This window comes from Saimiri boliviensis, chromosome 2 (assembly GCF_048565385.1).
Source record: "Saimiri boliviensis isolate mSaiBol1 chromosome 2, mSaiBol1.pri, whole genome shotgun sequence".
NCBI lineage: Eukaryota > Metazoa > Chordata > Mammalia > Primates > Cebidae > Saimiri > Saimiri boliviensis.
In genome coordinates this window covers 102,133,316-102,152,232 of record NC_133450.1, presented here as the reverse complement: position 1 = coordinate 102,152,232, position 18,917 = coordinate 102,133,316, and the positions used below count along the sequence as shown (strand labels likewise).

At 33.4% G+C, this 18,917-nt stretch overlaps 1 protein-coding gene and 1 pseudogene across 6 annotated transcripts in view; one reads left to right on the top strand and one right to left on the bottom strand.

Annotated features, from left to right (window-relative positions):
- MDGA2 (MAM domain containing glycosylphosphatidylinositol anchor 2) overlaps positions 1-18,917 on the bottom strand; it is an 845,750-nt gene that overhangs the window by 128,447 nt on the left and 698,386 nt on the right. The window lies entirely within an intron of this gene.
- LOC120364031 (small ribosomal subunit protein eS8 pseudogene) lies at positions 15,639-16,311 on the top strand (annotated as a pseudogene).

Sequence of the window (18,917 nt, the reverse complement as noted above, 5' to 3'; positions counted from 1 at the left end):
GTCAAATGATAAAAAGTGAAAACACATTTGCTGTCAGGTTATATTTGTATTTTCCTAAGAAATCTAAATGTGTTTGCAGCTACTTTTTTCTTCCTGTGAAAGAATAAACTTCCCTTTAAGTGGAAGAGTTTATCAGTGTGATAAATTATGCCTAATGATAAAATCTCCCACAATATGTATTTACTTTTTTATAAATTATTTTTGTGAGAATTTTTTGAAACTATTCAACTCAACAAACTGTTACCAAATATGGGGTTTTTCTAGACTCTCTCTATATATGAATGTCATTTGTCCACACCTGAAATATTCAGCCCATTCAATTTTCAGTGGCTTGAAAAGAAGAATGACAATGTTGGGTTAAAATTGTTCAAACACAGTATATTTTCATAAAGTTTAAGAGTCTGAGTTGGAAAGCATCCCTAAATTAAAGGCGATTTAAAAGGCCTTTTGTTTTAAAGACCTCCCAGGGTAGTTTCTTCACCTCAAAAAAGCTAAATTATTTGAAACCAAGCACACTCATTATAGTGCACTCAAGTCTGCCGGTGGAAAACTTCTCCTGATACGAAGGTGCAAACTATTAATAGTTTGACATTTCATTCTTTGGACTATCCAGTGAGAAGGATAGGCCTTTGCAGTTATGATTACATGTATAGTGTGAAAACTTCGAATATGATGAAAGAAAGCTTCAGGTGTTAAAAAGGAAAAAGTTAGAACTCACTATTCTGATAGAATCAGTTTTTTGTGGTGTAAAATTTATTCTGAATGTTATGAAATATTTAACATGAAGGAAATGAATTACATGAGTTTTTTCACTTATACTAAACTACCTGGTTCAAAAGTCTATTTATCAAACTACCACACTGCATGTATACTAAAGGAAGAGTATAAAAATAAAAATAAAATTATATTTCTTGACATTTACTAAATGCTAGATATTGTGTTAAGATATTCACACAGATTATCTTTTTATAACAACAAGAACCCATTTATAGAAGAAAAAGAGGAACAGAAAAATTAAGCAAAGTCGCCTAGCTAAAAAGTAGCAGACTAAAAATTCAAATGAGGCAATCTGATTCCAGAATGTATGTTCTTGAAAACAACCTATGTCACATTATTTCCAATTGCAAATGCTACCAGTAGTTCATGATTAAAAGATGACTTTGAAAATCTAGCCTTACTGGTTATTTAAAGTTATCAAATAAAATAGAGGGTTGACCTACTCACACCATCATTTGCAATTCACAAACTTGCAATGGCAATAAGTAAAAGTCATGCTTTATGGAAAGCATCAAAGTATTAGAATAAAAATAGTAATTTAAAATGTTACAGAATTTCAAATTAAATTCAAATTCCAGTTTACATGGCAATGTACTTCATGTACATTAATTTTGGCATTACCCATGTATTATTCTAATATATGTAAATGTTAGTAGTAATAAAGCCATTAAGTAACAAATGCCCAAAATAAATTCTGATTTTGGCATTTTCTTTTTGTATCTACTGGCTCAAGATGTCAGGCAAGGTTTCCAAATACTTAGTCCTAATGTTTAAATCCATATACAGATGTCTACCTTATTTGGGAAGAATAATGCATGAAAATATAAGATTATAGGAAAATGTGTATTTGTGTGTATTTCTTAAGGGGATCAGAGAGTAGTTCATGTCTTTTTTGATAGTATGAATAAAATTTTGCCTTTATTTCATGAAAACCAATCACCAGTTTCAATGAGTTACCAAAACGGTAAGCAAAGCGATATTTTTAATTTTAAAAATAATAAAAGATGTTTAAATAATAAAACCTTCAAATGACTATTAAGGAATATTAGTGTAGCCGGTTTTTAAATATTTAAGAGAGTGTGTGACCATGGATGTTAGATATGCATGGGGCTGTCTTCAATCACTTACAGTTGAAAGAGGATTTGAAATAGCCTTATCTATTAGGAGGACTTCATATAAGTACATTCTTAATTATTTAACCATTACAGGGGCACTGAGAAATATATACTCGTTAGAGTGATTTCCTCTTGAGCCTTATCATCAAAAGTCAAAAGCATGCCCAACCAAATACTTGTTATCTGTTTCTTTGCTGGGATTAAAGTCATTTAAGGAAAAAATGTGCTCTTGATTATTTACAAATGCAGTATTTATAAAAGAAAATCTAGGAGTTAGAGAATCAGGTCAGTGAATCAAATTCTTCCATTGTCCATTAAAAGAGTTTAAATGGCTACACTCAGTGTATGACAACCTCCCTCTCCATGAACACATAGAAGTGTTGGCAGGGTGGTGTGCCTGAAGAGTGCATGTAAGATCAAAACCTCACCTACGTCAGTCCTTACCCACTGCGTCTTTTTTATTTGGCTGTTCCTGAGTGGTATTCATTACTGTTGTCCCCCTTTATCCATGCAGGGTACACTTCAAGACCCCCAGCAGATGACAGAACTTGCAGATAGTATTGAACACTATATTTACTATTTTTTTCTTACATATACACACTTATGATAAATTTTCATTTATTAATTAGGCATAGTAGGAGATGGGCAACGATAACTAATAAAATTTAACAATTATAATAATATACAGTAATAAAAGTGATGTAAAAGTAGTCCCTCTTCCTCTCTCTCAAAATACTGTAATAAAGGAAGAAGCTGCAGATGCAGGAAAAGTGTGAGCAACTGACCCCCCAGGGCTTCACAACCACACCAATGACTTCAATAATCCTAGGCATCAGAAAACCCCTTGACTCTCTAGGGGCCTTAAGACTAACACGGAAAGCTGCCTTGATATTATGTAGAGAATTGCTCCAGAGAAGAAACTCATTCTGGGTTCCACAGCTTTCTGAGGTCTGGACAGGTGCAACATGGTGCCATTCTGAAAGCTCAGTTCCCAAAGAACTGCAACCTGCCCTGAGGCTACCACCACCTCTGGCACAGCTGGCCAAGGTGGGAGGCTGGGCACTTTCATACACCCTGAGGACAAATCTCTCTGCTGTTGCTGCTGCTGCTGGTGCAGGCTATTATGGGACCAACATAAGGGGAGATCACCTGCCCCACAGGTGCCTGCCTAAGCTCCTCCCACTGACAGTGGTTCCACCCTCCCCAGAGTCAGGCTCATAGTGCAGCAGGCCAAAATCCCTGAAGGTAGATGAAAAGATCTCCAACAAAATACTACCAAATTGAATCCAGCAGTACACCAACATAATACTGGAACGTGTAGCCAGAGCAATTAGGCAAGAAAAATAAATAAAAGGCATCTACATTGAAAAAACAGAAAGTCAAAGTCCCTCTTTGCTGATGATACGATCTTAGGTCTAGAAAAATAGAAAGACTTCATAAAAAATTCCTAGATTTGATTAATAAATTCAGTAACATTGCAGGAAACAAAATCAACACTTAAAAATCAGTAGTGTTTCTAGTGTTTCTATATGCCAATAGTGAACCAGCTGAGAAGAAATCAAGATAACAATCCCACTTACAATAGCTACAAAAAATAGGAATAAATTTAACAAAGGAGGTAAAGATCTCTGCAAGGGCAACTACAGGACTGATGAAATAAAGAGGAAACAAACAATTGGAAAGACAATCTGTATTCATGAATCAGAAAAATTATGTTATTAAAATGATTCTACTGCTCAAAGCTACCTACAGATTCACTATAATCTCTATCAAAATGTTAATATCATCTTTCACAGAATTAGAAAAAAAAAATCCTAAAATTTATATGAAAACAAAAAAGAGCCAGAATAGCCAAAGCAGTCCTAAACAAAAAGAACAAAGATAGAGGCATTATATCATCCAAATTCAAAATATAATACAAGGCCATTGTAACAATAACACTATAGTAGTCATATAAAAACAGATATAGAACAATGGAATGGAATAATGAGTCCAGAAATGAATCCACATATTTACAGCCAACTGAGTTATTGTATAGTTTCCAAGAATATACACTGGGGAAAAGATACTATCTTCTATAAATAGTACTGGGAAAACTGAATAGTCACATGCAGAAGAAGAAAACTGCACCCCTATCTCTAGCCAGGTACAAACCCAAGATGGATTAAAGACTTAAATGTAAAATTTAAAACTATAAAGCCAATTAGAAAACAACATAGGAGAAACACTTTAAGACATCAGTCTAGACAAAGATTTCATGGCTAAGACATTGAAATCACTGACAACTAAAACAAAAATAGACAAATGGGACTATATTAAAGTTAAAAGCACCTGAACAGCAAGGGAAGCTACAGAATGCACTTACAACCTGTTGAATGGGAGAAAATACTTTCAAACCATTAATCTGACAAAAGATAATATCTAGAATATACAAGGAACCCAAGTACCAAATTTTTAAAGATGTCATTAAAAGTAGCTTAAGGACATAAATAGACATTCAAGACATACAAATGGCCAACAGGCATCTGAGAAGCTGCTCAACATCACTAATCATTAGGAAAATGCAAATTAAAACCACAATGAGATACCACCTTACCCCAGTTAGAATGGCTATTAAAAAGACCAAAAATAAACCAAAACCAAAAACAAAACCAAAAAAAAAAAACAGATTCTGGTGAAGGTGCTGAGAAAACGTAATTCCTGCCCTACTAGTGGGAATGTAAATTAGTACACCAACTATAGAAAACATCATGGCAGTTATTAAAAAAAAAAAAATAGAACTATTACAATCCACCAATCACACTGGATATTTATCCAAAAGAAAATAAATCAATATATCAATAAAGTGATATGTACCTGAATTTGCACATTTATGACAGCATGATTCACAATAGGAAAGATACAGAATCAACGTATGTGTCCATCAATGGATGAATGGATAAAGAAAATCTACCATATATACACAATGGAGTGATATTCCGCAATAAAGGTGACTGAAATCATGTCATACAGTAACATGGATTAAACTGGAGGACTTTACCTTAATATGACATAAGACAGTCACAGAAAGACAAATACCACATGTTCTTTTTCAAACGTAAATGATAAAAATTAGATCTAATGGAGGTAGAGAACAGATACCAGATATGTTAATTAGTGGGTACAGTTAGATAGAAGACATAAACCCTAATACTTGATAGCAGATTAGGAAGACTATAGTTATCAACAATGTATTATGTAATAAAAATAGCTAAAAAGAGAAGACTTGAAATGTTACCTACACATAGAAATGATAAATTTTCATGGTAAAGTTTACCCCAGATATCCTGACTTAATCATTACACCTTCTATCCATGTAACATGTCCTCACATGTACCTCACAAGTATGTAAAATATATTATGAATAATTTTTTTTAATCCTGTAGTATTTTCGGACCACTGTTGACTTTGGGTTGTTAAAACAATGGAAAGTAAAACCTACTTAAGTTAATTAACTCAGTATGATTGTGCTATCATATTTCACATACTTATTTCTTCATTTAATCCTTACAACAAATTTGTAAAGTATTATCATTATCTACTTTTTATAGATAAGGAAATTAAATCTGAGAAGTTTAATTTTCAAGCAACACATACATTCCAGATAACAGGTTTAGATCCAAATCCAAATCACATGACATCAAAGTCCAAAACTACACAACTACTACGAAATAATGTAGAAAAAAACCTAGATGACCTTGGGCTTGTTGATAGCTTTTTAGATATGACACCAATGGCACAACTACTGAAATAAATCATTTTGAAGCTGAATTTGTTGAAATTTTTGTTGTTCTGCAAAGACCACTGTCAAGAAAATAAAAACTATGGACTGGGAGAAAATATTTGCCAAGACACATCTAATAAATGATTGTTGTCGAAAATATACAAACACTCTACAAACGCAATAACAAGAAAATAAATGACCTGATTTTCAAAATGGGCCAAAGACCTTAACAGATATCTCACCAAAGAGGACAAACAGATGGAAATTAAGTATTTTAAAAGATGCTGTGCATCATGTCATCAAGGCAATGCAAATGAAAACAATAAAATACCACTATACAACTATTAGAATGGCCAAAGTCCAGTACACTTGCACCACCAAATGATGGTCAGGATGCATAGCAGTGTGAAATTTCATTCATTGCTGTTGGAATGCAAAACGGCACAGCGACTTTAGAAGACAGTCTGGCAGTTTCTTACAACAGAATACATATTCTTACCATATGATGCAGGAATCACAGACCTTAGTATTTACTCAAAGGAGTTGAAAACTTATGTTTATAATAAATCAACCAACATCACAGTGAAGTTCAGCTGGTAATTTTTTTGAGAAAGTCTTTTTCAACAAAGGAAGTTGTGCATCAACTTATATTTTAATAGTAACAATGTAATCCTATTGTGTAGCCTGTACAAAAAGTTTGCAGATCAGCCCCTTTCTGAAACACCGACCTGGACTCCATGCCTAAATCAAGTAATTGGCCAATGTCTAACAGACAATGCAGGAAGTTCTATATGGAAGGCAAGACTGTCATGACAGGACTCAGACTGCAGTGAAATAAAATAAAAAATGAATAAAGATTTAGAATATATGCATTCAAAAATGCAGCTCTCAGTGAAAAGTAGGCAGCTTATTTTAAAAGGCAAAAGATTGTTTCAGCTAAAGGTGTTTCAGGTACAATGAAACAAACCCCAAACTAATGGCATCCAAATTGTAAAGGACAAACTAAAATTACCTCTGTTTGCAGATGACAGAAAACCACATAGAAAACTCTAAAGATCCCATGTTAAAAAACGATTAGAACAAATAAATGAAATCAGAAAAGTAAGCAAGCAACAGAGTCAACACACTAAATCAGTTTTTCTTTCTTTTCTTTCTTTTTTATTTCTCACTATCTCTCTCTCTTTCTCCTCTTCCTTTATTTCTCTCTCTCTCTCTTCCTCTTTCTCCTTCCTTACTTCCTTCCTCCCTTCCTCTTTTTCTCCCTTTCTCCTTTCTCTCTTTCTTCAGTTTTCTTCTGTCACCCAGGCTGGAGTACAGTGGCATGATCATAGCTCACTGCAACCTTGGATTCCTGGACTTCAGTGATCCACCTCAGTCTCCCAAAATGCTGGAATGAGAGGCATATGTCACCATACCCAGCTAATCAGTTGCATTTCTGTACACCAACAATGAACATTTTGAAAAAAAAAATTAAAAAATCCATTTATAGTAGTATCAAAAGTAATAAAATACATGAGAATTCATTTAAATACTTAGGAGCTAATTTAACCGAAGAATTAAAGGACTTGTGCAATGGAAACTATAGAACATTTCTAAAAGAAACAAAGAAGACATAAATAAATGAAAATACATCCTGTGTTCATTAATTGGAAGACCTAATATTTTTACTCCACCAAAAGTACCCCAAAACATATGCAGATTCAATGGAATCCCTATCAAAACCCCAATGACATTTGTTTTTTTTTTTTTTACAGAAATAGAAAACCCATTCTAAAATTCACATGAAACTCAAAGGACCCTAAATAGCCACAACAAATCTTGAAAAAAAAAAAAAAACAACAACAACAACAATGACAACAAACAAAGTTGGAAGACTCAGACTTCAGACTTCTTGATTTCAAAAGTCACTGCGAAGTTCTAGCAATCAAAATAGTGTGGTACCCCTATAAAAATAGACATATGAATCAATGGAAGAGGATAGAGAACCCAGAAATATCCCTTGCATACAGGTAAAAATATTTTGTAAAAGGAGGCAAGACCATTCAATGGGGAATAGTCTTTTTATTGGTGGTGCTGTGAAAACTGGATATTTTCACTCAAAAGAATCAAGTTAGATCATTACCTTATACTATATACAGAAATTAATTTAAAATGGATCAAAGACCTAAATGTAAGATTTAAAAATATAAAACTCTTAGAAGAAAACATGGGACAAAACTTTATGACATTGAATTTGGCAGTAATTTTTTGGGTATGAGACTAAAGGCATGGATGACAACAGAAAACAAATGGCATTCATAAATTTTTTTCAAACTGTGCATTAAAATAGCAACAGAGTAAAACTACAACCCACAAAATGAAAGAAAATATTTGTAACTCACATTGCTGATAAGCAATCAGTATGGAGAATGTATAAAAACTCCTAAAACTCAACAAAAAAAGCAGTAACTCAATTCAAAAATGGGCAAAGGACTTGAATAGATATTTCTCCAAAAATATTCAAATTGCCAATAAGCACATAAAATGCTCAACATCACTAGGCATTAGTAAAATGCTAATTAAAACTACAATGAGATACCATTTGATACCCATTAGAAAAGCTACTACTTAAAAGAAAAAAATAACAAGTGTTGGTGAGAATGTGGAGAAATTAGAACCCTTAAGCATTGTTGGAGGGAATGCAAAATGGCAGTCACTGTGGTAAACAGTATAGTTGGTTCCTCGCAATTTTAAAAATAAAATTACTACATGATCCAGGGATTCTACTTCTGAGTGTATACCTAATTGCAGCAGAGTCTCAGATATATTTGTACATCCATATTCATATCAGTATTATTCACAACAGCTAAAATATGAGATCAAAGCAAGTATTTATCAATAGATGAATGGATAAGCAAAATGAGGTCTATACATACAACAGAATATCAGTCGGCTTTTAAGGGGAATGAAATTCTGACATATGCTACAACATGGATGAATTTTGAGGACATTATGCTGGCTGACATAAACTAGTCACAAAAGGACAAGTACTTTATGTTTGCTCTCATATAGAGTACTCAGAGAAGTTAAACTTTTAGAGACAAAAATAAAATAGTGGTTGTCAGAGACTGGGGGAGGAGATTTCTTAGTCCAGTTGAGTTGCCATAACAAATACTATAAATTGAGTGGATTATAAACATTTACTTCTCACAGTTCTAAAAGCAGGGAAGGTACCAGCAGATTTAGTGTCTGAGGAAGGCCAGTTTCTTGCTTCAGACATCAGGCTCCTGGCTATGTCTTCACAACCAGAAGTAGCAAGACAACAATCCTGAACTCCTTTTATACAGGCACTAATCTCATTCTTTAGAGGTCTGCCCTCACGGCCTAACCACCTCCCAAAAGGATCAACCCTCTAATACCTAACCACATTGGTGATTAGGTTTCAACACACAAATATTCAGGGAAAATGGAGAGTTATTTCCCAATATATTGGGAGTTTCCGTTTTACAAGGTGGAAACTGTTATGAAGACAGATGATAGTGTTGGATACACAACATTATGAATGTATTAATACCAGTAACCTATACGCTTAAAAATATTTGAGATAGTAAATTTTATATTTTGTATATTTTACCGCAATAAAGAAAAATGAACTCATTGGCTTTAAACAAAAAGCATAAAAACACAGTGGCTTAAAACAAAACAGAAAAGAACAAAACAGAACATCAATGAACCACTGATGCAGAAATTGAACCAAGATTACTGCAAAGTTTAAAAAAAGCAGAACTGAAAAAGGACAGTGACTTCATTCTTTACCTCTAGAACCAATGATACCGTTTGATGTTACTTCATACTTGTGAATCAGAAAGTAAAAAAAAAAAACAAAAAACCACCTTGGTTAGAGCTGTTTTCTCTAACAGGTGGTTAGACATTCAGGAAGAAATTTGCTTTTGTTTTGTATTATGTAGCATGCATAAAAACCAATCTATGACCAATTCTTTGAAAATATAAAAACGATCCCAAAACAAAGCTATCATATCTGTTATTGGTACATATAAGGCTATTAATTGATATTGAATTGAGTGTGCTGTCTTCATTGTTTTACTTAATAACTGTAAAGACCTTTCATTCTCTCACACATTTCTTCAGTTATTTAATGTATTTTTCTCCTATTTTGCTAAAAGTAATTCTTCCAGAATTGAGTTTTCAGGAATATAACTTTACAGACAGAAACTATGCTTTTCTTATTCATCTTCTCTCAAATTATATGCACCATTATTGAAACTAATGAATAGATAATTGAAGAGTAATTGTAATTTTAGCAAGCTTATCCCTTAGAATGTAAATATACCATTTTATATTGTTCAAACTTCATCATTCTCTTGGAATTTAAGACCAGACCGAAGTCAAAAAATATTGTCTATGCAAATTATGTCACTAATGACATGGAGACCAAATTCTCAATTCTTATTTACATTTTTGATTTATAAAATAGATATAGAATATTAGAGTATACATGACTATATGCCATATGTATCAACAAGCTCCAAGAGTAAAAATAAACTCTAGGAATTTCAACTCTAGAATTCAAGGCCCTCACTTTTCTTAAAGGATTATATTAATGGAACTGGTTGAAATAAGAACGAGTTAAATTTCTAATTCTCTTTCCTGTTACAATGGTTGACAAACATTAATGCAAAAAAAAAAAAACAAAAAAAGATGAAAACAGAGACTTCATTTTCTAGAATAAGTAATCCTAACTATATTAATAAGTAATCATAATTAAACAATCTATTTTATTTTTGGCCATATAATGGCCACAATTAGATAAATATTGACCTCCCAGAAATGTAGTTAAAATGCTGCCTTTTACACCAGGAAGCCTATTGTTACTAACAATTTTATAAGCTGATAGTTCTAATTAAGTCAGACTTTTACTTAAGAAGACAGATGCTTAGCTTGACAAATGCAGTATAAATTGATCATCCTTTAAAAAACAGCTACAGATATAATATTGATCAATCATATGGTAGTAAACTTAGTAGGTATAAAACTTTTCAGAAATAAAGGATTACTTCACAACCACAGAGGTTGGGGATATAATGTAGGGGGGCTCAGCAAAAGAAATATCCTTGAAAATCTTGCTGGTGAAATTGTGAAGGCTCATCATAGGCCGAAAAGGTAGATAATGTGTTGCTTTAGTCTCAGTAGTTAGGAACTATAAAAATAAATTTCATTACCAAAAATGTGAGTGAGTAGAGGTGGTTTGGCTTCCAGTTCTTGCTTATGGCTTACAATTTTTTTCAGAGTGTTTTTATATTTAACAAATATGTCATTTTATTTTTCTTAAGGATTAAAAACATTTTTTTGTGTTCTAGATATAATAGTTTCAACAAAACAACAAACAAACCAAGCAAGAAAATAAAACAAAAATGATTATAATTCCAGTAACTGTAAAACTGTGTCTTAACAGCTGGGTGCGGTGGCTCACGCCTGTAATCCCAGCACTTTGGGAGGCTGAGGCGGGTGGATCACGAGGTCAGGGGCTCGAGACAAGCCTGACCAGCCTGGTGAAACCCAGTCTCTACTTAAAAATACAAAAATTAGCTGGGCGTGGTGGCACACTCTTGTAATCCCAGCCACTTGGGAGGCTGAGGGAGGAGAATTGCTTGAACCCAGGAAGCGGAGGTTGCAGTGAGCCGAGATCGTGCCACTGCACTCCAGCCTAGGTGACGGAGCAAGACTCTGTCTCAAAAACAAAATAAAATAAAAAATAAAAAACTGTGTCTTAACAAATATAGTGATCACATTGTCTTAATTTACTCTTTTGCCTATTATTAAAAAAACATTCTGATGAAAAATATGTTAGGAACCATTCATATATAGAAAATATTTTCATATATCACAGTAATTAGGTTTGAAAATTGGCTTCCTTTATAATTGAAGGAAGATATTTAACATAGATGCTAATATTGAAGTGGTACATTAAATGAAGAAATGAAGAATATGGGCAGTAATTTAGACAGCAATGTGTTTTGCTGCTGATACTAATTACCAGGCATTGTAGTGGAGGCTCTCATGATATACTTCAAAATAATAACTATAAAAATATTTTTTTCACTGTATTTCACATACAGGTACTGACAGAAAAAGCAATGAACTTTTTAATGTGCCATAAATCCCTTTATATCAAGCAACTGTAAATATGAAGTTTCTGCTTTTGGAGATTATTGTTGGTAGCAGGAAAAAACTGTTATCATTGCCTCTGCCAAGTCATAGTTGCTGCATTTAGAAACACTGAGAGAATACTACAGAATCCCTATTATAAAAAATGCTAAATCTTTCCTGAATGATTCAGAGAGGCAAGATAATATTTATATCTCCATTCACATTGAGTATTTTGGTAACTACATTTTTCTTAAATACTGAGTTTGCAAAACAGGTCATTTTATAGACTTTCAACATATAGATGAATTGACTGCTCATGTAAACACAGGTTGCTAGTCAACATTGTAACTACATAAAAATATATCTCATTGTATTGTGCTACACTTTACTGTTTCACAATGAATTTTTTACAAATTGAAGATTTGTGCCAAACCTGCGTTGAGAAAATTTACTAGTGCCATTTTTCCAACAGCATATTGCTCACTTTCTGTCTCTGTGTGACATTTTGATAATTCTTAAAATATTTCAAACTTTTTCACTATTATTATATCCAAAATGTGAAGCTGTCATCAGTGATCTTACTATGGTTTTTGCTGTAATTGTTTTGGAGTGCCAGGAACTGCACACATATGACAAACTTAATGTGTGTGTGCGTGTGTGTTTTCTGACTTCTCCACCAACCAGCCGTCCCCCATCTCTCATCTTCTCCTTCTCCTTAAGCCTTCCTCTTCCCTGAGATACAACCATATTGAAATTAGGCCAATTAATAACCCTACAATGGCCTTTAAGTGTTTACATGAAAGGAAAAGTTGCATATCTCTCACTTTAAATCAAAAGCTTAAAATGATTAAACTTAGTAAGGAAAGCATAGTGAAAGCTGAGATAGGCCAAAAGTTAAGTCTTTTGCTCCAGATAGCCCACTTGTTAAAGCAAAGAAAAAGTTCATGAAGAAAATTAAAAGTGCTATTCCAGTGAACACAAAAATAATAAAGCAAAACAACTTCATTGCTGATACAGAGAAAGTTTTAGTGTTCTGAATAAAAGATCAAACCAGCAACAACATGTCCGTAACCCAAACCAAAATTTAGAGCTGGGTCCTAACTTTCTTTAATGGTATTAAAACTGAAAGAGGTGAGGAAGCTGCAGAAGAAAAGTTTGAAGCTAGCGAAAGTTGATTCACGCAATTAAAGGTAAGAAGCCATCACAGTAACTTAAAAGTGCAAGATGGAGGAGCAAGTGCTGATGTCGAAGCTGCAGCAAGTTATCCAGAAGATCTAGGTAAGGTTAGTGATAAAGGTGGCTACACTCAACAACAGATTTTCAATGTAGCTGAAACAGCCTACTATTGGAAGTAGGTGCCATTTAAACCTTTCATAGGTAAAGAGGAGAAGTCAATGCATGGCTTCAAACCTTCAAATTACAGATTGATTATATTGTTAGGTGCTAATGCAGCTGCTGATATTAAGTATAAGTCAATGCTCAAATACCATTCCAAAGTCCTAGGGCCCTTAAGAATTATGCTAAATTGACATTGTGAATCATTCTACAATCTACATTTGTGATTCATAAGAGGAGGTCAAAATATCAACACTAACAGGAGTTTGGAAAAAGGTGATTCCAACATTCATGGAAGACTTTGAGAGGATCAAGACTTCAGTTGAGGAAATAACTGCAGATGTGCTGGAAACACCAAGATAACTAAAATTAGAAGTGGAGCCTGAAGATGTGACTGAATTGCTGCAATCTCACAAAATAATTTCAGTGGATGACGAGTTGTTTTATATGGATGAGCAAAGAAAGTGGTTTCTTGAGATGGAATCTACTTCTAGTGAAGACTCTGTGAACATTGTTGAATTACCGCAACGGAGTTAGAATAGTACATAAAGTTCATTGATAAAGCAGTGGCAGGGTTTGAGAGGAATGACTTACATTTGGAGAGAATTTTTACTGTGGACGAAATGCTGTCAAACATCATGACATGGTACAGGTAAATCTTTCATGAAATGAAATGAGTTAATCTATGTGGCAAAATTGTTTTATTTTAAGACATTGTCACAGCCTTCAGCAACCACCACCACATTAAGTCAGCAGCCATAAACATCAAGGCAAGAACCTCCACCAGCAAAAACATTATGACTCGCTAAAGGTTCAGATGATTGCACATATTTTTTAGCAATAAAGTATTTTTAGTAAAGCTATGTACACTTTTTAGACAATGCTATTGCATACTTAGTAAACAACAGTATAATGTAACTATAAATTTAGCATGTACTAGGAAACCAAAAGACTGTGTGACTTGCCTCATTCCAGTATTTGCTTTATTGTAGTAGTCTGGAACTGAACGCCAAATATCTTTGACTTATGCCTATGTTTCAAATTCTAACTTTTGACCATCTTTGATTTTAAAGAGCGTTTATTATTCGTCTTCAGATAACAACATATATTTATGGCAATAAATATCTATTGAAATTGAAGACTACCATCTAAGACATTTTTTTTTTACCCATCAAGAGACGTTTTCAGAGTCTTTATTAGGATATAATAAAATATGAATTTATACTCTCAATACTACTGCAGGCAAGTAAGCGTTTCAGGCACTGTGAGAAATAATACAAGGTCCCTCTTTTCATAGGGCTTATGGTTAAGTTAAAAAAGATAGGGCACAAATATATAAACATTTAAGCGACATAATGGGTAAGTTTAATAGTTTAAAAATGTCAAGTGGTAGGTGTAAGTTTTCACAAAAAGCGCACATCACTAGGATGGAGTGATCTAGGTTATGGTGACTTGGTTTGTAAATAATCTTTTGATAACACAGAGAAGGAAGTCAAGAAAATTGTGAGAAGGTAGTATTCACAGTAAAGAGGGGCTGGGACTAAAAATCAGAACATTGTACAGTTTCTGAATCTGCATTTTTACTTAATATATTTGGGTCTTAGTTAACTAAAAGATATGGACTGACCACAGAGGTGAATGATTCTATAAACAAAATCACAGAAGTGACAAACCAAAAAGCATACCGACAAAAGTGATGGATGGGAGGACACCATCAGTGCAACTTAGAGCTTCAGAAGTTGAGCAATGTGATATGCATAGAATCAGATTTATGAGTCCGGTCATTCATTCAAAAACATTTGATCATCACCTAAATAGTAAATACTCTTTCAGACATAGTATTTCGGAGTGATGTCAGACACACGTGCTGTAACAAGAACTTTTCAACTACCCTCAGTAGTTCAGCTGTATACATACGTTATTGCAATAAAAGACAGCATATGATATGAGTACTAACATGAATAGACTAGTAGGGTAACCATATAATTTATCTTCCAAACCATGTAAAGGAGGTCCCTAAATTATTAAAATGGTATTATACTGTGATTAAAATGGTGTAATAGTATTAAAATGGTATATAATCATTAAAATATTTACAGATTGACAAATTCGTTTTAATATATTGGTATAACCAAAAATTAGTTCTTTTAAAAAACTAATGCAAAAATATTTTTTAAAAGTAAAACACAGCATGTATCTATGCATACTCCTAAATAAATATTTTAGATTATGTCAGTTAAAGGAGCAATACAAATAAAATTGTTTTTGGAAAATAATCACGTACCTTGTACCTTATTCAGTTGCTTAGCTGAATCCAATATTCTCATTAATATTTTTTCTGATAAATATATTTTCTAGTGTGGTCATATTAATTTTTAAATAAAATTTTCTGAAATTTTCTGAAAGTTATATTTTAGGACTTATAAATTTGAAATTAACAGAATCTTGTAATTTTCTATTAAGAATATAATGTGTTTGCTCTTTCCAGCCAGTGCCGAGTGATGGGCATGTCCCGGGACAACAGGCACAAGCGCTGCAAGGCCAGAGGCAAGAGAGAGCCCTACCACAAGAAGCGGAAGTACGAGCTGGGGCGCCCGACTGCCAGCACCAAGACTGGCACCGCCGCATCCACACAGTCCACGTGCGGGAAGGTAACAAGAAATACCAAATGCCCTGAGACTGAATGTGGGGAATTTCTCCTGGGGCTCAGAGTGTTGTAATGGAAAAACTAGGATCACTGACGTTGCCTACAATGTGTCTGATAATGGGCTGGGCCGCACCAAGACCGTGGTGAAGAACTGCATCGTGCTCATCGACAGCACACCGTACTAACAGCGGCACGAGTCCCACTATGCGCTGCCCTGGGCCTCAAGAAGGGAGTCAAGCTGACTCGTGAGGAAGAAGAGATTTTAAACAAAAAATGACCTAAAATTTTCAGAAGAGATAGGATGAAAGGAAAAAGAATGCCAAAATCAGCAGTCTCCTGGAGGAGCAGTTCCAACAGGGCAATCTCTCTTGCATGCACTGCCTCAAGGCGGGGACAGTGTGGCCGCGTGGATGGCTATATGCTAGAGGGCAAAGAGTTGGAGTTCTAGATTAGGAAAATCAAGGCCCAGAAAGGCATATAAATCCTCATTTTCTGTCTTCAACCATGTAATAAAGGTGTTTATTGCTCTGTTCACCCTACCCCCCAAAAAAGAATACAATGTCTTTATGTATGCTTCCAGCAAAGCATTATCAAAAAAATTTCTACCAAAAATTGAGACATCCCAAGCGCCACTGGAGAATTAAAAATTAAACGTCATACATTTGAGAACTTTAATTTGTTCAGTCTCCTAGCTCTGTAGGGATGAATTTCAATATCTTCCTGGTTGTAGGCCTGGTTTTCAATAATATCAAGGTGCTGAAGGTGTCAAAATTCAAAGTTTTTGACAATCTACACATTAAAGTAGAAAAATTTCAGTTCTTTGGTAACTTTTCACTAACATATTTCTTGTTTTTGCCATTCAAAACAGATGGGAGAGGGTGAGAATTCTGATTAATTCTCTTCCATATCCAACAAATTGCTAACCTCATAATATTTACTGGGACCCTGAATAAAATTAGTTTGAATATTAATTTATGTAACTATATATAATTAATATAATTAACATTAATAGAATTCATATTAGAATTACATTTATATATTAATATGTAACACTATTGCATATGTTCTTTATATTATAAATAATATGATTAATGTTAAGTGCAAATATAGTGCTCTAAGTATTAGTAATAAATCATAGTTATATTACTTAAATCAAGATATGTCAAATATTTTATATGATTCCACTGGATATCTCAGAACTCTAGATTCCAGCCCCCAGGGCATATCTACTGGTCCCTACGTCTGCATTATCAGTCTTGTTTCTTTACTTACGTTGTTAAACACAGAAAATCATACTCAGTATTTCATTTTCCTGGTATTCTAGATGAGTATCTGGTGTAAATTTCAACTTCCTCAAACTGGCCTACTTCCTCTTTGTTAATAATGTTCAGTAAAAGTATTCCTATTTGTCATACAAATGTGGAAGCATTTATTTTTATTTGTGAGCAGAAAGTATTTTCTAATTGGAAATATGTATGTTTCAATTATATTTTGAATATTTTATATAATTGTATTTTTTATTGTATTTTATATAATCAAGTCACCCATAATATTTCCAGTGAGAAAACAGATGCATTCTGTTCACACCTCTCTAACTGGAAAATCAATATAATTATATCAAGATCATAATAGTGGTTTCCATTGGATTCTTGTATTCAGCTGTTCCCATTAAATTTTTCAAGAATACTTACCTTGTCCATCAGTTCACCAGTTATAATCTTACATGGTGGATTTATAGTACTACCATCTGTCCTTAACTGTTTAACTAGATGTGTTTTGGCAACCATATCAGAGTACTGATAGATTAATAGTTAGTTGCAATTGTCAATTTGCAAAAGAATTAACAATTACTTCCATGTTCTAATTTTCTGTTAAGAAAAATGCAAAAATTATACTTAAGTTTCTATTTTGCCCTTTCATATTTAGCACCCAGTTTTGCTAACATTGGCAAAACGTAAGCTTAGACCTAATTAATAATAGTCAATCTAAATTGTACTTAATCCTAAAATTTCTAAGTAGGCATTTGCTGAATTTCTCTTAAAATACTTTTAACTAATAACTCTTCTTTAAATATCAGTAGTGTACTTTTTTTATATTTGTATTCTCCCTTAAATCATCAGAAGACAGTTATACAGCAATAAGAAAAGAAAAGAGTAGAGTTACAGACATGGAAAGAGAAGTCTCTTTCAGTTCCTCAAGCTGATAGCTTCAGTTACTGGAACAAACCTACTGACCTTCCCTGTGATTTAATTTCCTAGTTTGCATTTTGTCTTTATCAATTATTTCTTATAAAGATTAACTGAAATGACATGTGAAATTGGCTAGAAAAAATAAAAATATAAAATAATACCTTGATAAGGAATAATCTAGTAGTATCAGTTTTGTTTTCTGCTACTAATTTGTTTGATTTATGTAAGGAATCCAGTGCAAGTACTTAAGTATAAGTGTTTCTCAGTAGAAATCTGTTGAAAAAAACTTAACCAACTCTAGAGGACTGTGTATTTTTATATAATCATACATTTAAGTTTTTATGTACCATGGGATGCTGAATTGCTTTATCCTGTTTAAACTCCTGCTAACACTTTTCTTCTTTTTAATGTTTGTGGGTATATGGTATCATGATTTATAATATGATTAGACCAAATAATTTTTGAGAGAAGAGTCAGTTTCATGAGGGCATACTTATTTCTTACCTGAGTTACTGCTACCCAAAATACTGTGCTGTGAAACAGCTATTATATACTTAAAAAGAATCCCAACAATAGTAGAAAAATCTTCTCTCAAAATTAAGCAATAGAATATGGCACTTATCCTGACAACTGAACAAATGTTTGCTTGAATAGTTTACTGTGGAGATGATAAAGAGTCGAGCATCAGTGAGTTGCACATTCGAGATGGTAACATATATTGATCATGAAAATAACAAAAAGCAAAGTCAAAGAACACCTTCATGGACTGTACATAATTTCAATGAACAGGTTAATCAGCTGAAAAGAGTGTTAAGAATCACAGATCTCTTCTACTTATCCTACTTCATTAATGGTGCTTTTATTCACCTTACTGATAGTCACCATTAGCTAGTAATGACTGAGTCATTTTTCCCAGGAAAAAGACACAAAATTTCGAGCCTTCT